This window comes from Nycticebus coucang, chromosome 1, assembly GCF_027406575.1.
Source record: "Nycticebus coucang isolate mNycCou1 chromosome 1, mNycCou1.pri, whole genome shotgun sequence".
Classification (NCBI taxonomy): Eukaryota; Metazoa; Chordata; class Mammalia; order Primates; family Lorisidae; genus Nycticebus; species Nycticebus coucang.
The window spans coordinates 13,287,462-13,304,716 of record NC_069780.1 but is presented as its reverse complement, the minus strand read 5'-3'; the positions used below and the strand labels follow the sequence as shown (position 1 = coordinate 13,304,716).

The 17,255-nt window shown below is 41.5% G+C and overlaps 1 pseudogene; it reads left to right on the top strand.

Annotated features, from left to right (window-relative positions):
• Window positions 1–1,406: 1,406 nt before the first annotated feature.
• On the top strand, window positions 1,407–1,788 carry LOC128590039 (protein LLP homolog; annotated as a pseudogene).
• The last annotated feature ends 15,467 nt before the right edge of the window (window positions 1,789–17,255 follow it).

Genomic DNA, 17,255 nt, shown 5'->3' with positions numbered 1-17,255 from the left:
TGGGTTGGAGAGAATACTGAGTATTCAGGAAACCTCCCTTGTGCCTCCTGGCTTCTCAGATGGGTTGACCTGGCTTCCCCGACTGGCTTTGCCCCTCCCCTCAACTCCCACCTGCCCCAAGAGAAAATGAGAACTTTAGCCCACTCCCATTCTCAGCAGGGCTAAGTGGAAGATGACAGCCAATCACGTTATATCCTAATCAGGATGCAGCCCCCTTCCTGTGAACTGTATCATCATAGTTCTCTTGGATTTGATTTTTCCTTGGCTGCATTAGCAGAGGCTCTGTTACTACCTTTGTGGAACTTAAGAGGCAGGGCATGGGCATTCATTTTGCTGGTATGAATCATAGCAGGCATTGGTGGGATTACACCTACAGTGCATCTTACAAGGGTACATGTGAAACTTAGTAAATGTAGAATGTAAATGTCTTAACACAATAACTAAGAAAATGCCAGGAAGGCTATGTTAACCAGTGTGATGAAAATATGTCAAATGGTCTATAAAACCAGTGTATGGTGCCCCATGATCGCATTAATGTACACAGCTATGATTTAATAATTTAAAAAAACGAATCATAGCAGGCACAACGCAGTTCAGGTATCAGAGGTTGTGGTGACAACAAGTGAATCAGGGGGCTTCATCACCAGTTACACCTTCCCAGGATCCCTGCCTCCCTCACTGAACCACTTTCCTTACCTCTTTCCTGTCTTCCCCTGTATCCCCCACTATTTCATCTGCCTTATGAGGATTCTTGCCCTAGGCCAGCAACAAGGCAAACCCCTATTTCAACTACCCCCTAAAATGGGAACATTCAAGAAGGATTCTCTTGTTCTATTTCTAGGACTCCAATAGGAAAAAGACAGGTTTATAGACACATTTCTCCACACAATAGTATTACAACTTATGATCACCAGTTACTCTTGGTTTTAACTCTAGTAAGGTACATTTCTTTACATAAATTAGATTGAAACATATGAACTGCCATTTCTATAGGGCAGAAATGGTGAAACATTGGCAATTTTACATGGTTCAATCTAATACTTCAATAAATTCTTGTGAGGTAGGCTATGGACTATATATAATATTGTCTATGCAGTTCCAAATATAGCTGATTTACAAGTGGATTTGTGACAATTATTTCCTACTAACTTGTAAGATTCTTCAGAGCAGCGATGGTCTTTTATTCATCTTTGTATCCCTTACAATACTTACCGTAATACCTTACACAGTGATCTACTTAGTAAATGTCTATTGAATGAAAAGAGAGTGTGGTTATTTACTTATATCTATACCTTGTTCTTCAGATGAAGGTTCTTCAAAGTTTCGGCCCTGCCCAGAAGGTGAAATTGTGGGACTTCCAGTTGGCATGATCCCACAGCGAGCGCGTTTGTGAGTTCCTCAGGTAAAACATCACTAAAAACTTACAGAGTAAATGGAAAAGGAAGATGTGTGCTGAACAGGGAAAAAAGAATGACCCAAAAGAGTCAGCAGACTTTAAAGTATTCTCAGAGTAGATGGTGATGTTCTAATGAAAGACGTTCAAGAAGTAGCAACTGTGGTAGTCCCCAAACATGACCAAGAGAAAATGCAGTGTGGGTAAAAGATGAAAAAGATGACATGAAAATGGAGACTGACATTAAAAGAAACAAGAAGAGTATTCCTGACCAGCATGGACAGTACCCAGTATAGATGAACCAGAGGCAAAGAAAAAGGGTTAAGTCAAAAAGAGAGGAAAGAAAGGAGAAAAGCAAAGAGAAGGCAACAAAGGTTTGGTCTGGTAGACTCTGAACAACTTTGGAAGTGCCACCCAGGATGGATGTTTGATGGATGGTATACTTTGACTTCAGCTTCCAGCAAGAATAACCCAGACTGTTTGCTGCAGTTCATACCCAACATATCTCTTCAAGTTTGTTTTTAGAGCTTTGAACAAAGTATTTTCTTTAATGGGTGAAAGCTATACTCATTTTATTTTTTTGTTAGGTAAAGTCCCTCTTACAATTGTGTCTAGCCCCTAAGAAGGTGTGACATACACCATGCCCCCCCATGCCCTTTCTTTTCCACTCTCCCCACTCCCTCATTCCCCTACCCCCCACCTTTCATTAGATCATTTTACTGCCTTCATATTAGAATTGAGTACATTGAATTCTTTCTTCTCCATTCTTATGATGCTTTACTAAGAAGAAAGTGTTCCACCTCCATCCAGGCTAATACAAAAGATGTAAAGTCACTATCTTTTTAATGGCTGAATAGTATTCCATGGTATACATATATCACAGCTTGTTAATCCATTTCTGGGTTGGTGAGCTGTTTCCACATGTTGGTGATTATAAATTGAGCTGCAATAAACAATGTAGTGCAAATATCCTTATGATAAAGTTATTTGCTTTCTTCTGGGCAGATGCCTAGTAATGGGATTGCAGGATCAAATGGAGGTCTAATTTGAGTTCTTTGAGGATCTGCCATATTTCCTTCCAAAAATATTGTATTAGTTTGCTGTCCCACCAGCAGTGTAAAAGTTTCCTTGTCTCCACATCTATGCCAGCATCTGCAGTTTTGAGACTTTGCCATTCTCACTGGAGTTGGGTGATATCTCAGGGTGGTTTTGATTTGCAATTCTCTGATGATTAGGGACAATGAGCATTTTTTCATGTTTGTTAGCCATTCATCTGTCTTCTTTAGAGAAAGTTCTATTCATGTCTCTTGCCCAGTGATATTTGGGATTGTTGGGTCTTTTTTTGTTGATTAATTTGAGTTCACTATAGATCCTAGTTATCAAGCTTTTGTCCAATTCATAATATGCAAGTATCTTCTCCCATTCTAAAGGTTGTCTATTTGATTTGGTTGTTTTCTCCTTAGCTATAGAGAAGCTTTTCAGTTTAATCAAGTCCCATTTGTTTATTTTTGTTGCTGTTGCAATTGCCACAGAAATCTCCATAAAATCTTTCCTCAGGCCAATATCTTCAAGTATTTTTCCCACACTTGCTTCAAGGATTTTTATTTTTTCATGCCTTAGATTTAAATCTTCTATCCATCTTGAATCAATTTTTGTTATGTGGCGAAAGGTGCTCGTCCAGTTTCAGTCTTTTACATATGGTTATCCAGTTCTCCCAGCACCATTTACTGAATGGGGATTCTTTTCCCCAGTGTATGTTCTTGTTTGTTTTATCAAAGATCAGGTGGCTATAAGATGTCAGTTTCATCACATGGTTTTCTATTCAGTTTCAAATGTCTATGTCTCTATTTTTGTGCCAATACCATGCTGTTTTGATCACTATACCCCTGTAATACAGCCTAAAGTCTGATAGGGTGATGCTCCCTGGCTTTGTTTTTATTACCAATAATTGCCTTGGCTATACAGGGCACCATACTCATTTTAATTGGATGCTGCCCAGCATCTAGGTATTATCAGACATCCAAATTCTGTGGTTGTTGTAATTGTTTGTTCTTATAACCTGATGATTACAGTCAGTAAAGTTAAAGCAAATGATATTATACTGACAAATAAGAGTGAACTCAGATTTAAAGAAAGCTATTATGTAATTATATCATTTAAAACCATAACAGTAGATCTTGTAAACAGTTAACTTCTTTGGAGTTTCGATTTTGTATAATGCAGAATAAAAGATATTTTGGGCATAGAAAAACAGAAGATATAAAGCTTCAATTTAGATAGAATTCATTCTAATAGGAAATGAATATCCAAAAATTGTACACAATAATTTGAAAAAAATTGTAAAGGGAGAGATCTTTACATGGTACTAAACCATTTAGAATGATCTGAATCATAGTTCAAAATTCTAAGCTATTCTATCTATGCAGGATGGCCTTGGAACACCTCTACTTTCTTTTTTATTTTTACTTCAGATTAATATTAGGATACAAATGATTAGGTTACATTGTTTGCATTTTTTAGGTAAAGTCCAAGTGCCCTTCACCCAGGAAGTATGTCACATACCCTTACATTATGCCTATTAAGTGAAAGCATACCAATTCCCCTCTCTCCTCCCCTCTTCCACTCTCTCCTCCTTTCCTCCCACTTGAATTTAATTGTGTTTTTCTCTTACATGGGCATGTAGTTGTTCATCTACTGGTTTCATATTAGTATTGAATACATTGGATACTTGTTTTTCCATTCTAGTGATACTTTACTAAAGAGAATGTTCTTCAACTCCATTCAGGTTAATACAAAAGTATAAAGTCTCCATCTTTTAAAGGCTGGATAGTACTTATACCAAGCTTATTAATCCCTTCATGAGTTAATGGGCACTTGGGTTGATTCCACATCTTGGCAATTTTGAATTGAGCTGTGATAAACATTCTAAGGCAAATGTCCTTATGGTAAAATGATTTTTTTTTCTTCTGGGTAAATATCTAGTAATGGGATCATGGGATCAAATGGAAGGTCTACTTTTAGCTTTTTAAGGATTCTCTATACTTCTTTCAAAAGAAGCTGTATTACTTTGCAGTCCCACTAGCAGTACAAAAGTGTTCCCTTTTCTCCACAATCACACCAGCATTTGCAACTTTGGGGCTTGTGATGTTGGCTATTGAGGTTAGGTGATATATCAAGGTACATTTCTCCCTTCACATCAACTTTCAAAGTAATCAGGCCAGGCTGAAATTCCCTTGTTTATTCCTCTAGTACTGGGACCAATCTGGACCAACTCCCATATCTGAGAAGTGGAAGACAAAGGTGGAAGTTATCATTCACTGGGACAATTAACACATGAGATGTGAAACTTATTCATGTGTTTATTTGTTAAAACCCAAAGCCTCAAAGTTGCAGATGCTGTTGTGATTGTGGAGAGAAGGGAACACTAACTGAGAAAATATTAGAAGATGGATGGATGGATTCAAGGATGCAGGAGAGAGTAAAGGATGGATGAATGCATGGAGAGAGAGAGAAATAGGTGGACAATACGTTTATGTGAGGAGGAAGATGAAGAAAAAGAGATCTATAGTGCCTGTCTCTTGTTCTCTCTATACACATAAAAATTGGTTGTCTTCAATCTACATAAAGATTTCTTTGAAAAAATAAGTATTACATGTAGTATTCATTTGCCTGGCTAAAGTACCTATTTTAAGCATCCCTGCCTTGGCGAGGTCCAATTCTGCTGAGCACACTCTTCTGCTAAGAAACAGGCTGAACCCTGATGATTACTAAATAAGAACATAATTAATTATTTCTTCAAGTGAATAGTCCTGAATTCTACCACAAATCAATCAGTTCTTCAAGCCTAAGAAGCTCTGACTCTATTTTAGCTCAATGAAAACAAAATCAATGAAGGCCAATTATAGCCCATCTTGTTAGACTATGCAAATAGTGTGCCATACAAATGCAAGCAATTGGCCCCAGAGCCGCAGAGAAGATGGGGCAGCAGAGCGGGCTGCTGCTGGCCCCTAGCTGCTCAGGCCACACAGCACAGCCACACTGGAGCCTTCGAATTAAAAAATATGTCTCTGGAGGCTTCTTGGCAAAAGGCATCCTGTTGGGTCTTCAAGGTCTAGGGCAAGTCTAAGAAAAAATATCTGATATTCAGGGGTATTGGTCTATAACCTACTGTAACAGTGACCTGCAGCTGAAAGCTGGTTTCCTTGCAGTTCATAAACCTTCGTGCAGCCTGATACATGATGCTTGAAAATTTCTGAGTGAGGATAACACTTATGTCACAAAGGGCCAGGCAAGCCTCAGGGACAGACATAAGGTTGATAAGCAAGGAACACTGAGGGGATGCAAAATAAATTTCACTTGCCCCCAGGATATCGCAACACCCCCACAACCTGGCCACAGGACTGAAACTCCTACCACCCACCACTCTTTGGCATCATAACATTGCAGCTCTAAGAGCCCCTATTAGAATCCAAAGGCATCAGAGGGAAAGAGTAGGTCACTAAGCTACTGTTTCTCAAACTTCAGGTATTTGCACATCCCACCCTCATTTTTTTCCCGTGTAAGAGTATAACCTGTAGTAGTATTTACTTATCATATTTTATTGAAACTAAAATACTCAGATGTTCACCTTTCTTGATTTAACCACAAGCATCAGCTGAAAATTTCACGCCAATCTAAGCACACTGCATGACCTAGTTTATGGGCATCTTGAGATGACATCAGTTGTGGGATATATCAAAATTCCAGAGAGGTTTAAATATGGGGGGGATGTGATCTGTAGAATCTGTGAAATGAAGTTTTCTCTTTTTCTCTTTAAGTCACTTATTTTTTTACTTAATAAATTTCGTTTTAAAAGAAAACTTTTTTTAACATTGCCCTAGAAACCAGTATCACTGGCATAAATAAAGGGACCTATGTAAATAAGAGCAATGAGAATAAAGAAATAAATGTAAATTCTAGGCAATATAATTAATCAAAATGGATGTTCTAAATTTAAACCTCCTTCTAGTGTATATATTATACTTCAATGCAAAAAAAAAAAAAAAAAAAAAACAAGAAGTTTAAGAAATAATTCTAGCCCCCAAGGTTTGAGCCTGAAGCCTACACTCACTTTATTAAAAATGGAGATTAGCACTTTTAGGAGATTAAAAATACACTAGTTGGCAGGCACAGTGGCTCATGCCTATAATCCTAGCACTCTGGGAGGCCAGGACAGAAGGACTGCTTGAGGCCAGGAGTTTGAGACCAGCTTGAGCCAGAGTGAGACCCCATCTAGGTAATGGGACAGGAGGGGCAAGTTTTGACAGGTACGTGAGGAAGGAGAAGCCCGCGGCCTAAGGCTGTCACAGAGAAAGCAGCTCAGGGAGAGATAAAGTGAACTGGGAGAAAGGACCCAAACCTCCAGCAAGAGGCAGAGATGAGATGAGAAAGAGGTGTTCTGCAGTGTGCCCATGAAAAAAGGAGACAATGGGTAATTGGGAAGCAAAGGGAACAAAGCTTGCCGATTTAGCAATTTTGGCATCATACCAGAATTGTCACTGAAATGGGCACCTGTTCATCACTGACTCTTGTGAGCACATTGCTTTTTCAACAAGTCAAGATAAGAGGGGTCTACAACAACACAGGAAAACTGTGTACACGAGGGGCCTGGATGACTGTGCTAAGGATTTACGAGAAAGTCAGCCCTCGGCTCTTGTTAATTACTATTAGTTTAGTTCTTTTTTGGTCTTTCTTAATACCAATAATATCAATTCCCTCCTGCTCCTCTCTGGAAAATACAAAGAACAATTAACCAGCATGGATTTCACAAGAATCCTAACACCTTGGCCGTCTCTTCTCTAAAGTGCACAGGCCCACTTCATCAACCTGAAGGTATAGACAGACATCATTCAACATGCAAAGCCTGGGTGTTTTGAGTCAGTGCGATCTGGAAGTTGGCATTCTTACCCAAGACGGTGTAGAAATGGACAATTTAACTTTTCATCTCAGCCACTGAACTTCCTCCCTTATTTTTTGTTCCATTCATCATTTTGTGGTTCTTCCCTTGAACCTACTCACCTCTTTTAGTACACAGTGACCAGAATTGGTAATTATATTCTAGGCATTGGTTGATCAATGCCAACCTGAAGATTTGCATTCAAACCATTATTTAATACATCTCTCAATCATGTTTCCTTTTTTAAATAATAGCATTACAAACTGCTGACTCATATTCAATTTATGGTCCACAATACTCTAGCCAATTCTTTTAGTACCCTTGAATGCAAATCTTCAGGGCCTGCACATTTAGATACCAAGCTGACTTATTTGAATTATCTCCCTCTGAGTCTTTTTCTCTTTTCCTTCTCCTAAAGCATGCATTGCCTATTTCCAGATTCCCATTCACTTGTCATGCAGAAAGGTTTTATAAAAAGACATTGAATGCCCTATGGCCTTTTGATGTCATCAGAAACTCTCTTTCTTTCCTATCTAATTAAAGGACAACACTCTGCTCTGGTCTTTTCTTGCTCCTAATAGAGTAAAAAAAAAAAGAACGTTCTATTTTGCCTTTGGAAGTTGCATCTCATTTCCTGCTTTAGTAATTCTGACCTTATTTCTGTGAACCTTTCCATAGGTATTTGTCCTTGAAACCTCCACTTTCTCTAGAATTTTTTCTATTTTTGAAGCTAGGTAGTTCTTCGATAAATTATTTGGATGTTTTCTATCTTTCTGACTTTCCTAGATGCATGTGTGAACCCGTTCTTCACTTTCGTCCTTCACAAAGTTCTGATAATGTACGTTAAGAAACCTAATCTCATGTTTAAGGCCTTAACTGAAAAGGATGCTAAAGGAAGGAGCCCAGGTGAGCAGAAAATTTCATGACATAGGATCTCAACGCCAAGTTGTAAACTCTGGACTTTGGATAATAATGATGTGTCAGTGTAGGTCCATCAGCCACAACAAATGTGCCACTGGTTGGAGACGTGGATAACGGGGGGCTGTGTGTGTGCAGGAGGGTCTACGGGAACTATCTGTACCTTCCTCTCCATTTTACTGTGAACCTAAAACTGCTCTAAAAAATAGTCTGTTACAAAAAGAAACATGTCATGTGATTGCTACTATTTTTTTCAACACTAAAGAATATAAGATTACTTTTATTTAGAACATTTTTCTTCCTTCACGAGTGTTTAACCTTTTTTTCTTTCCTCTGCTACACATGGGAAGAAGAAGAGTTGTCTTGAGCGGCAATAAGTATACGGACACTAATGAAAGGTGATTAGCAAAAGAAAAGAAAAGGAACAAAGGTCTGTGCATACTTTTGATGATATCCGACAACACAGATAACCAAATAAAGTAAGTCCTCACAAAATCAGCATGTGGCCCACAGACCACAGGTTGGACACCCCTCAATTCTTCCTTTCTTCCTAAAATACCTCAGAGATATTTTACTTTGTCTACCCAATCCAGATTCCATTCTTACTACCCCCTTCTTTCTACTAGTAAACGGAATTGCTCTACTTGCCACCTGAGCCCTTTTCCACAGCCCAGCAGGAATAAAAATCAGATTGTCACTGTTCTTAATATAAACCCAAATTGTATTTAGTGCAGTTCTGTGACCACTTCTTGACACCCTCAGGTTCTCTTCCAGGCCACCCACACAACTGCCCCGGGCCCAGATGTGACTCGCTTCTACCTTACCCCACCTGATTCTATTTTTCAGCAGAGAAATCCTTTCAAAATATAAATTGACCCTGTTGATCCTTTGCATTTAGTGCTCTATTGGCTTCCCATAACACCTCCCAAAATCCAAACTCTTTCTCATAGCCTAACAAGGCCTTTCACAGCCCGACCCCCAACCACATGCTCTGGTTTTAAGAGGCTCGTGTGGGTACCACGGCCTTCCAGTCACTCCTCCCGCCTGTAATGCTCTCCCCTTCACATCATTTTCTGCTTACTGTCATCCTTATCTTGTTTTATTTTCTTCATTCCAGTGACTAAAACCTGACATCATAATTATTAGGCACGGATGTATTGTTTCATACCTCTTCCTACCAGAGGGCCAGTCCTGTGAGGGCAGAAATTTTATCTTTTTCATTCTCTGCTGTACTTCTGGCAACTGAAACAGCTCTTGGGATACAGCAAGTGCTCAAAAATAATTTCGGAATGTGTAAGTGATAAAATAAGCCCTGATCCTTTTACCTAGTAGGTTACCACGTTCCTTATCCATCATGATGAGAGAGGATTGCTTGGAACTCATATCTTTGCTCCTCAGAAGTCTCATACAAAGGAAAAATATTTGACTTTATAATTATAATGCTGTCTGGAAATTCCTATCATGAAATAGTGTTCTGGGTCATTCATTGCAAGCTCACTGGGAAAAATAATTTGCAGTTTATAACTTGCAGAGGAAAATTTTGCTTTGCCCACTGCTCTTTGCAAAGGTCAAAAAGGACAGCATTGATCAGGGTTCAGGAGGGGTGAGAAATGCTGAGGAAATAGCCATTCTGGGCTGAATGAGCAACTCTGGGAAAGCAGGAGAAATGTGCTGAGCACTTCAAGAGAAGCCTCAGATAAGGACACTACTGGAAGAATGTGCCCTCCTGCTCTAGCCACAGCAACCTCTTCCAGAGAATGAGAAGCACAAGTTATAATCCCAATGTGATGGCGCCTGTAATCCTAGCACGCTGGGAAGCTGACACAGGTAGATCACTTGAGCTCAGGAGTTCGAAACCAGCCTGAGCAAGAACAAGATCCTGTTTCTACTACTAATAAAAAAACTAGCCAGGCACTAGGGCAGGTGCCTGTAGTTCAGGCTACTCGGGAAGCTGAGGCAGGAGGATCACTGGAGCCCAAGAGTTTGCAGTTACTGTGAGCTATGACACCACAGCACTCAATCCAGGGTGACAGAGTGAAACTGTCTCAAAAGAAAAAGAAAAATCACAATGCAAATCTCACTTAAGATCAGAATCCGGTCTGGGATGAAACCCTGAGGGGGAAAATAATTGCCCGTGATATCTAGAAACTGTTTTCATAGATATTCCTTTATTAAAAATTCTAAAATGCTTTTCTACAAACAAGAAAAACCCTATTATATTTTCCATGGTTTTGCCACCATTAAAAATAAAGATGTGATTAATTTGGCAATGATTCATTCATGCATTCCATCATTTATTTAAAAACAGCCAACAGGGCAGCGCCTGTGCCTCAGTCGGTAAGGCACCGGCCCCATATACCGAGGGTGGCGGGTTCAAACCCGACCCCGGCCAAACTGCAACCAAAAAATAGCCGGGCGTTGTGGCGGGCGCCTGTAGTCCCAGCTACTCGGGAGGCTGAGGCAAGAGAATTCCCTAAGCCCAGGAGTTGGAGGTTGCTGTGAGCTGTGTGAGGCCACAGCACTCTACAGAGGGCCATAAAGTGAGACTCTATCTCTACAAAAAAAAAAAAAAAAAACAGCCAACAAATACTTGTTGCAAGTTCACTGTGTCTGGCACTGGAGAAACAGCATCCATGGTGGTGAATGGGAGGGGTGGGGGTGGCTGAAAGATGTGGTCTCTGACCTCACAGAGGTTGCAGGCCAATGCAACCAGTGTTAGTCAATTAGACTTCAAAAAGGCCCACTCTCTAGTGCTCTTCTTATGATTCAAGCATTCACCAGCTACCAAAGAGTCTAAACAGAAACAATTTGGGCACTTACTTGACCATGGCCACAGGAAAAGTAATGGTTTTCCAACTGTATTACAAAATAAACAGCCCCATTAAATTCATCATTATTAAATATGCTTGTCTGTGCATGATAATGTGAGTTATTTATTTCTTAATGAGGTTTTAATGGGTATGGGTTTTGTAAATAGTTTTAAAAGACAGAGACTGCATTTTCCAATGATATTTCAACATTTGAGTTAAATTGTCTTTTCTCCCTAAGGGTACATTCTATTACCAAAGTGCTGGGCTTTCCTAAAGTCCAAATAATTTGGGTTCTGTCTTATGGGTAACTGAAATTAATCAGAGGATCAAGACAGAGTGAATATTGTGTGGTTTATGCTTACAAACACTGACCTTCTTCTGTTCTCTCCACATGTATACACAAAGAAGTTGAAACAAAAAGAAAGAACTGAGGCCTTCCCAATAGCTCAATCTCCCAATTCCCCATCATGTAGAAATCACGGATGACTTCTGCAGCAGCAAAAGCTGGAAAGACACGAACCACGTTTCCCTAACCCATCTGAGGATGCATTTGTGCAAGACTCGAATTCAAGCCTATGTTAAATGGGAAGGAAGACGCTCATTTTGCAGGGACAGATTTAGAAGGCGGATTATGGCTCCAGAGTCAACAATGTTGACTCCTGAATCCTGGGTTTTGGCCTTGGTGCTGTGTTTCCGAGCCAGCAGTGAAGGCAGCGATTTCCTGATTCCAGACTCCCAGCTGAAGTAACACCACTCTGTAACCAACAGGGGGGCCCTGGAAGCTCCTGATTCTCCAACCTCCTGTCTGCACCCAGTCCAAGTTCTTTTGCCAGGCCTGTTCAGGTTGTCCTGCAGGGGCAGCTGCTGGATATCCAGCCTGGGCCTGCTCCTCCAGTCCTTCTGCATGCATTCCCTGTGTTAAACCTCCTTCAGCATAAAATAGCAGAGGTGGTTTCTCCTCACATGCAACTGAACTCTCAGATAGGCCTCGTGACCATAACTCTGCTCGGGAATTCATTGTCAAACCAGGTAGCCTCCGCTTTTTCCATCTGTCTGTGGGGAGCCTTCCCTGAGTCTTATCTAAACAAGACCTTAGGGTTTTTATTTTATGCTACTTTAATGACTCCCTTAAGAGAACATAAAATTCCTTTTATGTCTGCTTGTCCCCTCTCCTCCTCTGTCTTTAGTCAGCTTCCATTTCCTGGGTCATGGTAAGCTCCTTGAAGTAGATCTGTTAATGCAAGGGTAATAAAAACAAGACGTGCCTTGAAAATATTGGAAGGGGACAAGGTGGGGCAGGATGGAAGCTACAAATTCTATTTTATACTTTGGTACATATTGTTTTGTTACAAAGCTCTTCTCCTGAAAAAAAAAAGGTCAAAATCTAGGATTCCATACTTTTAGGACAGAACATTAGAGATATAGTCATCAAATCTTCCAAAGTTGATTGAAGCAGTGAGGTATTTATGTAGTTTTTGCAATTTTTAAACCAACTACTACCCTGCAGCATGTAAACCAAAACTTGTCATAATCGTAGCAACACTAACAGCTCCTATTCGTTGAGAGCCAATGCTATCAAAACCATGTGAGAGATGGGTGATTATTTCCAAAACTTACATCACCCCTGAGACATCACTTCCTTCTGTACATGGAAAAACTGAAGGAAAGCGAGAATAAGCAAATTGTCCAGGGCTTCAACTCTGTTTAACTCTTAACATAATCCTTACAGCACATTCATTTAATCTTTCATTGAATGCATCCTTTTTATTTATTTATTTATTTTTTTGAGACAGAGTCTCACTCTGCCACCCTGGGTAGAGTGCTGTGGCATCATCATAGCTCACAGCAACCTCAAACTCCTGGGCTCAAGTAATCCTCCTGAGTAGCAGGGACTACAGGTGCCCACCACAACATCCGGCTATTTTTAGAGATGAGGGACTTGTTTTTGCTCAGGCTGGTCTCTGACCTCCTAAGCTCAAGCAATCCACCAGCTTCAGCCCCCCAGAGTGCTAGGATTATAGGTGTGAGCCACCGTGCCCAGCCTGAACGCATCTTTTTTGAACACCTGGAAGGGACTCTGACTCCCAGGGACCACACCTTCTATGGTGGGGGGAAGCACAGGAGATGTAGCCGCAAATAGATCAGACACGGCTCTATAGCACACTCACTTGTTGAAAGAGATGGACAGTCATGCCCACTGCCATGGCTCAGAAAACCTCATCTGACCAGCTCTGAAGACGGCAGGGACCACCTCTTGTAAATAACACCTTGCTTTGGTTCTAATCTTTCCCATGCCTGAGTTTGCAACACAGCACTGCTACTTAACGAGCAATGTAACCTGTGACAAACTGTATTATTTTTGCAGTTTTTTGGGTTTGTTGTTTTTTTTGGTTGGTTTGTTTTTTTGGCCAGGGCTAGGTTTGAACCCACCACCTCTGGTATATGGGGCTGGTGCCCTACCCCTTTGAGCCATAGGCGCCGCCCTCTATGACAAGCTTTTGTAACTCCTCATACATCTTTAAAGTGAGCATAAGAAAACAACCTACCTGCTAGGGGTTATGGCAAGGGAGCACTCAGAAGAGTGCTGGCACATGGGCCCACTGCAGGAGCGCGGCTGCGGCTGCTGGGTCGCTGCTGCTGTCAGCATGTAGCCCGGTGCAGCAGCAGCAGCGGTACACAGGGTGTCCCTCATTTACTAGAACATGAAAATTCTGAAGGTGAGCTCTTCTCAGACGGGAAGCCCACTAAAACAGAAGGTGGCTGATTCATTTTAGTCAATGCCTTATTCCCAAATGCATGGGTTACTACAGTTTGCTGTGATACTCCGCACTGATCTGTCTCCTCAAATCAGAAATACCCCAGCACCAGTACATTCTACCTCAAAAACTAAGAGCCATTGTCACAGACAGTGCTGGGCACCCCGAACAGCCTCAGCTCTCAGCCCTTTGGGAGCTGCCTTCAGCTGGCTAAAAACAGTCTCTTCAGCAAGGTCTCCCCTGCTTCCCAGCGTCAATCTTCATTTCTCACTGGTGCAGGAGTCTAAACTCCAGCCTCTAAACCCCAACAGTGAACAAAGCTCCCCTGGGGGTCAAGCTCACCCAGCCCGGCTTCTCCTGCTCTGTCCCTGCCCGGTAGGTAGCAATCCCAACAGCAGGCCCTAATAAATTCCTTGCATGCTAATCTCAAATCCAGACCACAGCATCTATGGATATAAACTCGTAAGGTTACCAGATGTCAGAACTGCTGCCCTGCACAGCTCAGCTCACCAGCTCCTGTGTGTCCTGTTCAGCAGAATGGTCTGTATCAAGCTCTGCTGGTGTAGTGACCACCTGATGCTTCTTCCTACCATTTTGTTTTGTTTTCCCATCCATGGGTTTAAAGCAAAACGTGTTCGAGTATCCTTGCTCTAACAACTTCCTCGAGCCTCACTTTGGGATTGGCCTCATGAAGCCTGGGCCCTACGTACTTAACACCAGTCCTGTCCCCAGAGGCTCCCAGCACCTTATACAAACAGACCTCCAGCTCATGTTCATATGGCGTGCCCTGTACACATGATATACTGCTTAATATCATCTTCTGGTAGGAGGTGAAAATAAATGTTTGCCTTCTAAGCAGAGAACAGTCACGCTCAGCCCAGTTCAAAGCTGTAATTTTAAAAAGACTGAACAGGCCAGGAGTGGTGGCTCATGCCTGTAACCCTAGCACTCTGGGAGGCCGAGGTGGGTGGATTGCTTGAGCCCAGAAGTTTGAGACCAACTTGAGCAAGAGAAAGACACTGTCTCAACCCAGTCTCGATTAAAAAATAGAAAAACTAGCCGGGTGGTATAGTGGGTGCCTATAGTCCCAGTTACTCAGGAGACTGAGGCAAGAGGATCACTTGAGCCCAGGAGTTTGAGGGTGCTGTGAATTACGATACCACAGCACTCAACCCAGGGTGACAGAGTGAGACCCTGTCTCAAAAAAAAACAAATAAATGACTGAACAATTGCTAGTTCCCTTTGGAATTGAAAGAATTGTCCTAGCAGCAGAGATCAGCCACAGGAGAGTGAATTTAGCACATTGACTATCTAGCTTGTGTACGATGTCCAGCTCCCTAACAAAGAGAACATGGGGTAAATTTGCTTTGCAACCTTTAAATGTGCCTTGAGCAACCTTTAAATGTGCCTTAGCCTTAGTTGTGTCTGCTTCATGCTCGTCACTACCAGAGCACTTGAGGAGGATTAATCTGCGACAGGAGGATGACTTTACCTGGCTCAGGAAAGTCAGTGAAACCACTGCAGAAGAGGAGGGAGCAAAACAAATTGGGGGTACAGGTTTATGTGGACGGAGGTGGTTTTATGTTTCAGCAGTCCCCACAGTCAGTCACACTTTCTTGCTGTGCTGACAGCTATCCCGAGTGAAGGGAACAACCTCCTACCTTCCAGCCTGGCTCTCGGTTTTAGAGAGCAGATGGCACAGTGTACTTGTCTGCCATCGAGGCAAGGACAAACTATGTCCCAGAGAAAACCCAGGCCCTCTCAGAGAGAAATCTCACTGGTCCTGAAGATATCCCGGATCAGCCTTTTTTAACACAGGTCAAATTTTAATCCTAAGAGATTTATCAAATGGATACTTTATGCTTTAAATTTGTGCATCAGCTAGAAAATGGTTCTTGTAATTACAGTACATATCAATAAAAAGATGATTTTAGTTCAGGGGGAAAAGAGATCACACACGCTAATGAGAGAAAGAACTCACATGTGTTAATCCATCATAGCGATTGAATGAAAGGGTTACTCTATCATTGATAACGATAATACGCTAGCTGCTATTTATTGGGTACTATGTACCAGATATTGTACTAAATTACTTACATTACCTTATTTAATCCTGTTGACTAAATTATAGTGAAGGAATTGTGCCCTAGATAACAAATAAGAAAATGAGGTTTTCGAGGGATTAAGCGGTCCCAGGGTATACCACTAGAGAGCAGTGGGGAAAGGATTCCCACCTAGAACTGTCTGACTCTGCCCTTGACCTCTGCTCCTTGGCATTGGCCACTTTTCACACATTTAGGACAAAAAACAAGACAGAGGTCCTCTTCTCGGCCATACTTCCTCCTTCTCTTAACAAATGTAACTGCACTGGGGACTCCCTGTCCCAGAGTAAACCACAGAACTCCACAGTTTGGCTCCCAAGGCCTCCCGTCTAAGACCCTCACTCCACCTGGCTTTTCTGCAAATAGGACGTCCCACTGTCCAAGCTCACAGCTTCCTTCCCTCACGTTCCAATCTACCTGAACCTGGACCTGTTCTCATGTTATAGGCAGGTTTCCTTTGGATACTGAAGACAAAAATGTCAGACGTTCCAAGTGATCTCCATCTTCAAAGTTTTCAACAAAGCACAATAAAGTTTCAATAAACCCCAAGAAGACTCATCTTGAATGCAATGGACAAACTTTTTGACTCAGGGCTTACTTACATGTTTTCGTCTCTCAGATACACAAGAAATACAGCTATTTGCATGGCCTTCCTGAACGTTGGGTATTTTACCTTTAATTAGAAACAGAATGTCCTCCCACAGCATGCCTGCGTGTGGAGGGATGGTTCCTTCCAGGTGTCCTCATGGCCGGGCAAATGCTCCAGAGCTCTTGGCCCATCCTGCCTGCACCTGCAGCTGTCTGGGCGTCAATTCACCAGCTGTTCATGGTAGAACACTCACTGAGACCAAGAGATTTGCTTGGCTGATCTTCTGTCCTTGGAGGCCCTTTGCTCATAATTAACTGCTCAAAAAACAGTTGTTGGGCTGAATCTTACCTTTAACTCATACAGAAACAAAGTTCAAATAAAACCCATCCTCTAGAGCAGTGATTTTCAACCAGTGTGCCAGGAGAAGATCTTAGGTGTGCCACGAAAATTTTTAAAGATCATTAATTAAATGATTTTCAAAAGAAGTTCAAAGCACAGTAAGTATATTCTTTTTTTTCTACTTTTTTTTTTTTATCAAGATAATTTAAGTATACTGCAGAAGTTAAACTGTAGGTTCAAGTTTGCCATGAGATAAAAAATGTTGAAAAACACTGCTCTACAGTAATGAACTCATCCTGCTTTGCCAGGGACTTTTTCCCCCCTGTTTTGGGACAGAAAGTTTTGGGGGTATTTTTGAGACAGAGGCTCACTATATTTCCCTCAGTAGAGTGCTGTGGCGTCACAGCTCACAG